The 11,421-nt window shown below is 37.6% G+C and overlaps 1 pseudogene; it reads right to left on the reverse strand.

The window, feature by feature from the left end:
- Positions 1-275: 275 nt before the first annotated feature.
- LOC111145628 lies at positions 276-431 on the reverse strand (annotated as a pseudogene).
- Between the last annotated feature and the right edge of the window lie 10,990 nt (positions 432-11,421).

Genomic DNA, 11,421 nt, shown 5'->3' on the forward strand with positions numbered 1-11,421 from the left:
TAGGAATATTATGTAACTATCAAAAAATTAGGTGCAATTTTGGAAATATTCTTCCTTTTTTTTTTTTTTAACAGCTGAAAGTCCTCACGTTTATTACCAAACCAACCCACTTTTGCAGAGCTATAGTAACAGAAAAATCATCTCCCTGATAAAAGGTATCTATTGGCCAGGTAGAAAGGTGTTTACAGGGTGACAGAATAGAACACATGATCTTCAAGGAGCTTAATTAAATATGTGGTGCCAATTAGGTGTGTCATCAGATGATGTGGGACACCTTAGAGACCCAGCTTGGTTCTCCTCCAGTGCCTCCTCTTGGAGTTGTACCTGATTTTATTACCAGTTTTCATCCGAATCCACTGGGGAATGGGACAATTCTGCTTTTGTTTCTTGGCCAGGAATCACTTGATCCTGAAAGTCTTGTGAGAAGACATGGTCAGTAACAGTGAGCGGCACACAGCAGGATGGCGGGGAAAAAGAGAAAGGCGATTTTGGAAATATTCTTAAGAGCAATTGGAAAGAGCAAAATGCAAAAACACTTTATATAGTTTGATTCTTTTCATATAAATTCTTAAAATCAACATTTCATGTAAATATATACACACCTGGAAAATGCCTAAGATTTTGTTTGTCCATTTTTTCTGAAGCTGATGGGAGACTTTAATAGAAATTCCTTTAGAGGAACAAGACGACAGGCAGAGAGAAAGGAGGCTTCCTGTCTTTATTTTGTGTCTTCCTATTATCTATGAATTTCTCATAATGTTCATAAATTGTATACAATTAGGGAGCTAGTGAGCCATTGTATATATTTTCTTTCAGATACATTTTTATGTTGAAAACAAATTAGAGTAGAACTTAAATGTTCTAATTTTTTTTACAAAAAGGTAATATGTGAAGCAATGAATGAGTTAACTTGACGGGGGAAATGCTTTCACCATGTACACAAGTATCAAATCCTCATGTTACGCACTTAAAATACCTTACAATTTTGTCAGTTATATCTCAGTAAAGCTGAGAAAAGAAAAAAAAAACACTTAAAATATTTTTAACACATAGTTTACAACGAAAAGATTCCTCCTATCCTTTTCAAAATCATATTCAAAATGTTCCATTTGCTACTTTCAAATTGACAGTTGTAGCGTTCACTCCCCACGTCAATGGACTTTATTCTTTTTGGGCACTAGAGGGAGTTTGGAAATGAGATGAAATGCATCAAAGAACCAAAATGGATGATAAAATTCTACGACTGGATTTCCTTACTCCCGTTAAGAATTTCTATAGAACTCGGGCATTACAGCAACAATGGTTGACTCTATAGATACATTCCTAAGAGCTTGTGTGTAAATTGAATCATATTTTAAGTTCTCCTGGAGAGATTGCAATCGAGAAGAGTTCTACTATGAATAGTCTTGAAAAAAAAAAAAAGAAGCTTTCAGAAAACAGATAATCACTGCCAGATTATCATTAGATGCCAAGAGTCTTGTATTTTATTATCTTCTTTACCAGCAGATATTGTAAACCTGAGATGTAATCACAATGGGTACAATCAGTTTTGCAAGGTTTAGAAGGTAGAGGTACTCAGTAAATATTTAATCATCTAATTCTCCCAGGATAATGGAATAAATAGCTACTATGTCTGTTTTTTTTTTCCCTACTAACCTAATTTAAATGACACCCCCCCAAATCCTACTAGAGAGATCTCTGTCTTCATTTGTTCATACATAGTTTGAGTGCTTACTAACATCACCCGTGGTAAATAATATAAAGATTCTGACTCAAATTTTTTTCAATCTAATGGGAACAGACAGTACCAAATAGGCAAATAGATAAGAGATACAGGATATCGTTAGAACATGTGATCATGATAGGCAAAAATTAAGCATATGGCGAACATTATTAATCAGTACGTGGTTCTCCTGTACTTCTGAATATACATTGGTTATACTTCTCTACCCTGCTGAAGTCATGCATCGTCATTTGATGAATTCTGACTGGTAAGATGTGGGTAGAATAGTTATGTGACTACCAGGCTGAAGCTTTGGACTGCTAGGATGTGACTCTCCAGCTCTTACTACCTCTGATGTGACCATCAGGAAAGCACATCAGGAGGTATCCTGAGATAGGTAGGAGGAGCCTGGGATGCTGAGTCACCACATAGATGGTGGTTTTGCTGAAAAATTGCCAGGACCTTATCTAGATAGAAAGTTTTTGTGAGTAAAAATAAATAAAAAAGCAAACTTTGGTTTAAAGCCAGTATTAATTTGGAGTTGTTTGTTACTGCAGCAGAGTCAAACCTGTCTTGACTGATACAGAAGAGAGGGGCAATGGAGGGCCCCTCAGTCAGGATGGTCAAGAAAGGGCTCTCTGACAAAGTGACAATAGCAATACAGTTATTGTTTTTTTGAAGTGAAATTGTCAAGGACAGGTAGCCACGGAGAAGAATGGTTTTTAAATATGGCCCAATGAACCCCTTGTTTCAGGATCATTGGGGGGCACTTGTCAAATGCATAGATACCTTGGCCATGCCCTGACTTACTGAATTAGAATCTCCAGGGGGTTGGTGTCCGGATTCTCTAATTTTAATAAGCTCCCCAGGTTATTGTGATACACAGCCAGTTCTTGGGACCATTGAATTCAGCTTTAAACCCTGACTGTTCACCTTTCTGACATATATGTTGTAGTATCTAAAATTTTAAATCATATACCTCTCGATTTTCCTTACTCTGACAAGGGGAAAAATAAAGGGAAGACCACATTTTGATTTAGATCAAAATAACTTTAGGAGCACCTGGGTGGCTTGTCAGTGAAGCGTCTACCTGTAGTTTAGGTCATGATTCCAGGGTCCTGGGATGGAGCCCCAGGTCGGGCTCCCTGCTCAATGGGAAATCTGCTTCTCCTTCTGCCCCTCCCCCTGCTCATGCTCTCGCACTCGATCACACTGTTTCTCTCTCAAAAAAATAAATAAAACATTAAAAAGATAATAACTTTTTCTTTCTATATTTCTAACAAACTATGATCCCATATGCATCTGTCTCAGCTTTATAGCATCTTCCTGAAGTCTTCACATCATAACAATATCAGAGACACATTTTTTTGTTTGACTGATACAGACAGAGTCAAATCGTAACTTAAAAATGTTATTTTGAGAAAAAGAAACATCAAGGTAGTCCAGAATGGTTTTGCTGTTTGAATTTTTAAAATAATCGAGACCATTTATTGAGTGCTTGTTTTGAACAACAATCATCCTTGAAGCAATATATACTTCTCAATGATATTTTGTTTTCAGAAAAATGTTGGTGCTTTAAATTTTTGTTCTTTTTCTTTTGATGATATCCTTAAAAATTATCATTTTCATAGCTACATCTTTGGGGTAAATTAAATAAATTTGCTGAGGAGCTTGGCTATAAAATGATTGATTATTGAGTAATTATGAATTTAGAGCCTTCATTCTAGTTTTTTATTTATGTATATGGTATAACTGAATGACTGAATATGTATTCAAGGCTCTAAATTTGGGACTAAAAAGGGAAAACTGGTATGGGGTGGGGGAGGAGCACTTACCATAGACAATTACTTTGTAAGGCTGCCTGTCTTAGATGTTTTGATCTATGTTTTCCAAAGCCAAACATAAGGTACATATCAAACCTAGCCCCTTTGTAATATTGTATAAAGATACCTTATCAATTAAAATGGGGAAAGAAGATACATAAGGCAGACTGACCACATATGTTTATCTCTGTTCCATCACAGAACCCACTTCAATAACAATAAAAAATATAAGTCATACAATTTTGTGCCTTTACACAAAGGCAAGAGGACAGAATAAAACCCTCTCGGCTACAAATATAGAAGAGAAGCTGAGGGCAGTAAATCCTGTCTCCAGCCACCCAAGGATACCATATACATGTACGTGTGCCAAGGAACTATGGTAATAGTGGAAAAAAGACCAGCTCCTCAGCACCACAGCCCTAACCACCCACGAACCCCAACATTTTTCCATAAGAGACACACAGTGAGTGAGTAAGTGAACACTTCCACAAAATTTCAGAGGGGCTCTAGATGACAAAACAATATCTCTGGTTTTTGAAGTCCGCTTTTTATTTCAAGTGCCAGAAAACTCAAGTAAAATAAGGGGATAAATATTCTATGTTGGTCTATTTCCCCGGTCGAGAGCCTGGGGAAGAATCTAAATGGTAATTTGGAGCAGATCTCTTGCTGACAATTAAATTCCATCTGGTCTTCGGGTTAAACAGTATTTGTTCAATTATTATTATTGCCAAATTTACCACCAGGGGGAGCCCATATATCCCCTTCATCTAGAGACCAACAGGCTCCAAAGTAATAATACTTTTTCTTCTGATTTTGGTATTAAAAGATATTATGAAATTTTGCCTGGGATAAATGTTGCAATGTTAATTTAGATTTATGCTATTGTAGTTTTCTCTGAAAGCAGCACAGAAACTTTAATAGAAAAAACATTCATTCTCCAATATCTCCCAATTGGAAACAAGCAAAAACTAATGGGAGAATTACATTTTCCACTTGTACCTTCCAGAACTCTAAAATTAATTCTCTTTGTACATGTTCTGATATATGAGATATATCAGATTACATATATATATTTTAAAATAATAAATTTTATTATATTTGCCTAATAAGGCATCACATCAAAATTTTTTCGGCTCTGTGAGTCAAAGTCTAGAGGAAGGATCTTCAAAGAAAAATGATTGGCTGGTTGGTGACTGGTAAATCATTCAATGGAAACAGGGATTAGCTAACCAACAGGTATAAGGTTTCAATAATACAAAATGACTAAGTTCTAGAGATCTGTCCTACAACATTGTTCCCACAATTAAGAATATACCGTACATACTTAGAAATCTTTTAACAGAGCAGGGGTAACTGACTGGCTCAGTCTTTGAACATCTGGCTTTTGATCTCCAGGTTTTGAGTTTATGCCCCATGTTAGGTGAGGGGATTACTTTAAAAAAAAAAAAAAAGTAGATTTCCAGTAAGTGTTTTTATCACAATTAAAGGAAAAATAATTTTATCCCAAATTGAATATCCCAAATTGAAGTCACCATCTGTCCTGACATCAGTAAGTCTACCTTTGATGCTCATAATCATTAATATGAAGTATAAACAAGCAGAGAAAGAGTCTTAGTACTTTATTCACCAAATGATTTGACCATAACTAACAAAACAATGCCCATCTTTTTTGTGGGAAAGTAAATGATCTTGGAAAGTAAACAAACTAAAATTAAGTCCTGGAAGATGATATATTAGTTTTCTCCTAGTATCTGCTTCTCAAAAGCAAGAATTTCATTTATTTATGTCTTTAACTGCTGGTAGCAAAGATTTGCCCTTTAGAAAACTGACTCATTTTGATATTTTTGAAAACTCAGTAAGTCTATTGTATCTGTAAATATTTGAATACTATAAATGTCTGGTGCTGAGGAGAAGGATACAGTATTTCATTATTTACTCCATTTTATAGAACCTGTGACCATGGCAACTAGGTGCTATTAACTGCCCCTCGTGGAGGGCACACTTACCACTTTTATCTAAATTGCTACTGGAAACACACAAGCTTTTCAAAGGTATTGAATTGCATTAGATTATGGGCATTTTTGAAGGAGTTCAAATGGCAGAAATGCTTTGTTTTTATCCAAGGAAACAGAATTGTTATTTTATACTGTTCCCTGAAGGTAATATTCATATACAACTTAAGGATTTAAAGAAACAAAGGAAGGAAATTGACAGATGCATAAGGTAGACAGATCCCATATTTTTGCCTCTGCTCCACCCCAGAATCCCTTTCAATAACAATAAAGGAATATATGATAGACAGTCTTGAGCCTTTATGCAAGACAAGAGAGCAGGAGAAGGATGACAGCAGGCCAGATTGTCAACAGAATTTTGAAGGTTGGAAAATAGATAGATGAGTCATAACTGATTTAGCAGAGCAGAAATGCTAAAATGAAACTGTCTGTTGGGAGGAGGAAGGAATGACAACAATAGGCAGGCTGATTCATGCTAGAATCCTCAAAGGCAAAGTGATTGAAGGAACTAGAATCTTCCAAATGATGTCTGGGATGTGGAGTAGAGCCAAAAACACGGAGTATGGTTGTGGATTGAGCATTCACATCCCCAATTCACACCCCAGACACTGAGTTAGGTAACTCTCCTGGAAGAACAAGCTGAGGGAGCAATGGGTCACTGGGCTGAAAACAGTGTAATGAGTAAAAATCTGAATTCCTAAGAACCAGATACCCAGCCCCCTGCCCTGCGCAGCTATCAGGTACATACCAGTCAGGCTGGATATCGACTGAGCCATTTTTGGGAAATAGGCAAGTTATGTGTGTTTCAAACGATCAGTCTCATATAGTATTAGACTTTTTAAACTATGTACACATATCACTAAAATATAAAAATAAATTATTAATGTCAGTGAAGAGCTGCTTTGACTCAGTGCCTCTGGAGTATAGATGATGTAGGTGGTATATAGTCAGAAGTTGTAATGTGCAACCCACCACTCAGTGATGCAGATCTGATAGGATGTTGTAGGCATACCCTGTTGCCTCAGAATTAGAAACAGAGGGACAAAGTGAGGCTTGAGAGGCTGCAAGTAAGGCATCCTAAAAAGACCTGTAAATAATGAGCACCAGACAGCCTTCCTGTACCAAAATGCAGCCGAACAGACTGCTGCCCCCAACCATGGTCTAATACCTTCTTTCTCTCTATTTCCTTCAGGAGATAAAAGGAGAGGAAATCTGGAGGTGGGATCGAGGAAGAGAAAAGCATTATTGGAATCCTAAGACTTGACCCTGCTTAGGGAGAAGTCCACAGCTTTGTGGAGGGGATGATCTCTGCCCTCCCTCCAAGCTAAGAGAGAAGGTGCATCAGTTTCCTATGACTACTATAACAAACACAAACCCAGCATTTAAAACAACACAAATTTATTAATTTACAGTTCTGGAAGTCAGAAGTCTGCAATGCATCTCATTGGGCTGAGATTAAGTGGTTGGTAGACCTGCATTCCTTTCTGGAGCCTACAGAGAAAATCTGCTTTCTTGCCTTTTCAAACTTCGAGAGGCTGCCTACATTCTTTGGTTTGTGGGCCCCTCCTAGCAATGGCCAATCCAGTTTTTCCAGCATCACTCTAACAGTGATTGCCTACCTCTCTCTTCCCTATTTAAGAACGCTTGCGAATGCATTGGACTCACCTGGATAATCTAGAAAAATCTCCTTATCTTAAAGATCAGCTAATTAATAACCATAAATCCATCTGTAATTTAATCTCCCTTGCCTTATAATGTAATATAATATTCACAGGTGCTATGAAGTAGAACAGAGATGAATTTGGGGATTGGTAGGTGTTATTCTCTCTATCCCAGAAGGATTCAAGAAAACCATTCATCAGAATCTGGAGTGCCTATGAGACAGAGTGGCATCATTTCCAAATTGGACATAATCTTAGACAACTCTGATCCAATCTAAGCTACCAGGGGAGGAGATCATTAGAGATGAATAGTAAGCTAGAGAAAGGGAACAGCCTGCACTCTGTGATTTGAAATGGACAGGATGCCTCCTGTCTGTGAGTTAAGCAGAACTGCAAGAGACAACCAGGTTTGGAAAATCTGTCTGCAAGTCAAGAACCCTTGAAGAAGAAAGAAAAAGTTCATCACAAATAAGATCTCCTGTGCCAGGGAATTTGAGCATTGGAAAACCCCACAGGCTCAGCACCTCCAAACTGATACACACGTATCCATAAGAGCCAGTATTTTGCCTACTGCACCAAGGATATCAGGGAAGATACATTGGCCAGAAAGCAATGGCTCTTAACAATACTGCAGTCACATGGTCAGTTAAGGGGGGAAAATGTCTGTTTCTCTTCCATCTCATCTTCCCTCACCCCAATTCCAGAAGAGTTGGAACTGGAAAGGGAGGCACAGGTACCTTGACAAAGTAGAGCACATCTCCATATCTACTCAGGTTAATAGAAGCTGGGATGGAGAAAGTATGAGTAAATATGAGATTACAGTTTTCAATTGGTCTAGACAAGACTTTTTTTTTTAAACATTTTACTTCTCCTTTAAGAATTTATTTATTTATTTAACAGAGAGAGAGAGAGAGAGAGAGAGGGAGAGAGAGAGATCGATCACAAGTAGACAGAAAGGCAGGCAGAGGGGGAGGGGGAAGGAGGCTCCCTGAGGCGCAGAGATTCCCCATGTGGGGCTCAATCCCAGGACTCTGAGACCATGACCTGAGCTGAAGGCAGAGGCTTAGCCTCCTGAGCCACGCAGGAGCCCCAGACCAGACTTTTAAAAAGCTTTTGTTAAAATATAGTAAAGCTACTATAGAGTTCATTTGCATGTATAAGATTGCTGAATTTTCACAAACTGAACACGCTGGTGTTACCAACTTCCAGGTCAGAAATGGCATATTCTCAGCTCCAAGATATCCCTTTCTTCCCTTCTAGTCTTTAGCTTGCTCTCCAAAAAGTAACCAATATTGTGACTTCAAACAACATAGACTAGTTTTACTATTTTTGTACTGTATACAAATGGAATCATACAGTTTATTTAGGGTCTGGCTTTTTCCACTCAGTATTATGTGTGTGAGAATCATTCATATTTTTACAAATATTGGTAGGTCATTAACTGTCATCACTATGAAGTATTCTGTTGTGTGAATATACCACAGATGTTTATGGGCTCATGAATGGTAAACTCCAGTTTGGAGATATCTAAAATAGTGCTTCAATATTTATTCTAGAGTGTATGTTTGGGTGAAAATATGTACTCTGGACTAGGATGTTTGGGTTATATCTTTGGCTTGGGGATAAGTCATCAGTTTTCTAAAGAACTCCATCCACATCTTCGTTTTACACTTGGTAGTCTCTATTTTATTCTAGTTATTCTACTGGGTTGGTAAAAATATTTCAGGGTCGTTTTAATTTGCATTTTACTGATAAATAAAGTTAAGCAACTTTGTATATGTTTATCGGCCAATTACATATCCTCTCCTGTGAAGGGTCTGTTTAATCTCTTGTGCATTTTTAATTGAGTTTTCTTGCTCATATCTATTTAGATTAGTTCTTTATATATTCAGTTATGAATCCATATCAATCCCACTATGTATAGTAAATATCTTCTCCCCCTCTGTCAGCTACTTTTTCACTTTATTAAGTAATATCTTTTAACAAACTTGATCAAGTTCTTAATTTTAAGATGTCCAATTTATTCATATTTTTATGGTCGATACATTTTATGTCCCATTAAAAAAAAAATCTTTGCCACTCCAGACCCTGAAATTGTTTTAATTAGACTTGTTATTAATTGCAAGTGACAAGAAATCTGTAAGTTCTACCTGGTTGTGATGCTCACTTGATTCCTGGCCTTGGCGATCATCCTGCAGATTTTGGCACAGGCTCACTTTGGTGCCAGCACAGTGAACCGTCTAGCAACATCAGCTGTCATCTGTATCCCTTCAAAGGGCAGGTTGACACTTTGGATACCTTCCACTATTGTCATCAAGGAATCAAGAGAGAATTCAGGGGGTTAGACCCAGAACCTCCCTCTGACTCAGCAGCTCATGCTGCTAATGTTATTGCCCCATACTCTCCCTAAGTCAGCACTGAGATGGAAATGTGAATCAGACAGGCTTTATGGTTTTTATTTCCTTTCATCCTATTCAAGCATGTCCTTCAACAGCAGGAGGAAGAAGGACATTAATCCCCTTTATGCTCCTATGTATTATGACTTTGAAGTCTTTCCCATGAAGAGGTGGGTCTCTTTCTCTACCCCCTGAAACTGGGCTGGCCTTGTGATTTGCTTTGGCCAATAAAATGCAGCAGAGGTGATGCCATGTCATTTCTAACTGTAGGCTGCAAAAGACTTTATGTGTCTCCATCCTTTTTCTTGGTGCACTGCCACCACCACATAGATAAGCCCAGGTTAGCTGGCTGGAGGATGGGAGACACTAGAAAGTAGAGACAAGCTGGCCCATCTCAGGCCATCTTAGACCAGCCAGTCAACCCTACTAGCCAATCCCAGACTTAAGAGTGAACCCATCCAAGACTAGAACTACCTAGCTGGGCTCAATCAAATTTGATGACCTGGAGAATCATGAACTAAATAAATTATTATTGTTTTAAGACAGTAAATTTTACAGCAGCTTGCTATGTAGCAAAAGCAAATTCATCTCTCACTGTCTCCTTCCCATACTTTGCCATCACATAAAGGCAGGTTTTCATCTCATCTCCCCTTCTGTCATGGACTGTACTTAAGCCTATCACCGATCACCATTCATCTTCCTGGGACATCAGGTCTCACAGTGCAGTCTTAATGGCAGAATCAATCTTTTCTCTACACTATGGAAAAAACCCTGTGATCTCATCTGTCAAGCCTAGCTCCTAATATGTTAATGATATCCAAAGGAATTTAAAAAATACTTTCTCTTTCTATGAAGCCTGGGTTCTAAGACGATCTGATTGTTGCAGACTTAAAAATTCTACTTTATATGCAAGAGCTCACTGCCTCCTCTTTCTCTTTGTATCTATGCTTTAATGATGCTAATCCTCCTAAGACAAATGGATTCCTCTGAAAGAATGGGGATGGAGCGGGAGAAGGTCACACTGACACTAATGCAAAAAGAAAAGAACACTGAAATATGGTTTAAGCCCTTACCTTTCTAACTTGTATGATCCGTGTTTCCTTGGGGCTGTAAGGCACATCCTAAATCCCTCATCTATTGGAGAGGATTGGAATTCAGCATCATCTGTGTCTATGATGATAGACACATCATCTGTGTCTATGATCTGTGTCTATGACTTTTTGGTATTTATCATGAACCAGTAGGAACTGCGGTGCAAGAGCACGTCACAGATTTATTTATTTCATATGCTATGATGTCCAATGTGATGTTGAATAAAAGTGTTGAAAATCAACATCCTTGCCCTGTTTCAGTCTTAATGAGGAAAGTATTTGGTCCTTCACCATAAATACTGATGTTAGCTATAAGCTTCTCAGGGTGCCATATGACAGGTTGAGGAAGGTACCTCATTTATTGCTAATTTAATGAGAAATGTTATCACGAATGTTGAGTTTAGTCAAAGCTTTTAACATGGAGAATTTTGTATTTCAGATAATGTAATTTTTCATCTTTAGAATTTCTATTTACTTTTCTCACCCTCCATTCCTTTTCACATTATCATCAAGTTTCTCTGTGACTCAGCTTATTTAAACAGCCATTTAAATATCTTTGTCTTATAATTCTACTAACTACCTTATTTCTGGGTTTGTAGCTATTGATTAATTTTTCCCCTGGAAATAGATCATAATAACCTGCTTTTTTGTATTTCTAGATTTTTTTTTTTTTTAACAGGATCTGAAACATTGTGATTTTACATTGTTGAGTGTC

Source organism: Enhydra lutris, unplaced genomic scaffold (genome assembly GCF_002288905.1).
Source record: "Enhydra lutris kenyoni isolate GAN:26980312 unplaced genomic scaffold, ASM228890v2 scaffoldscaffold1, whole genome shotgun sequence".
Classification (NCBI taxonomy): Eukaryota; Metazoa; Chordata; class Mammalia; order Carnivora; family Mustelidae; genus Enhydra; species Enhydra lutris.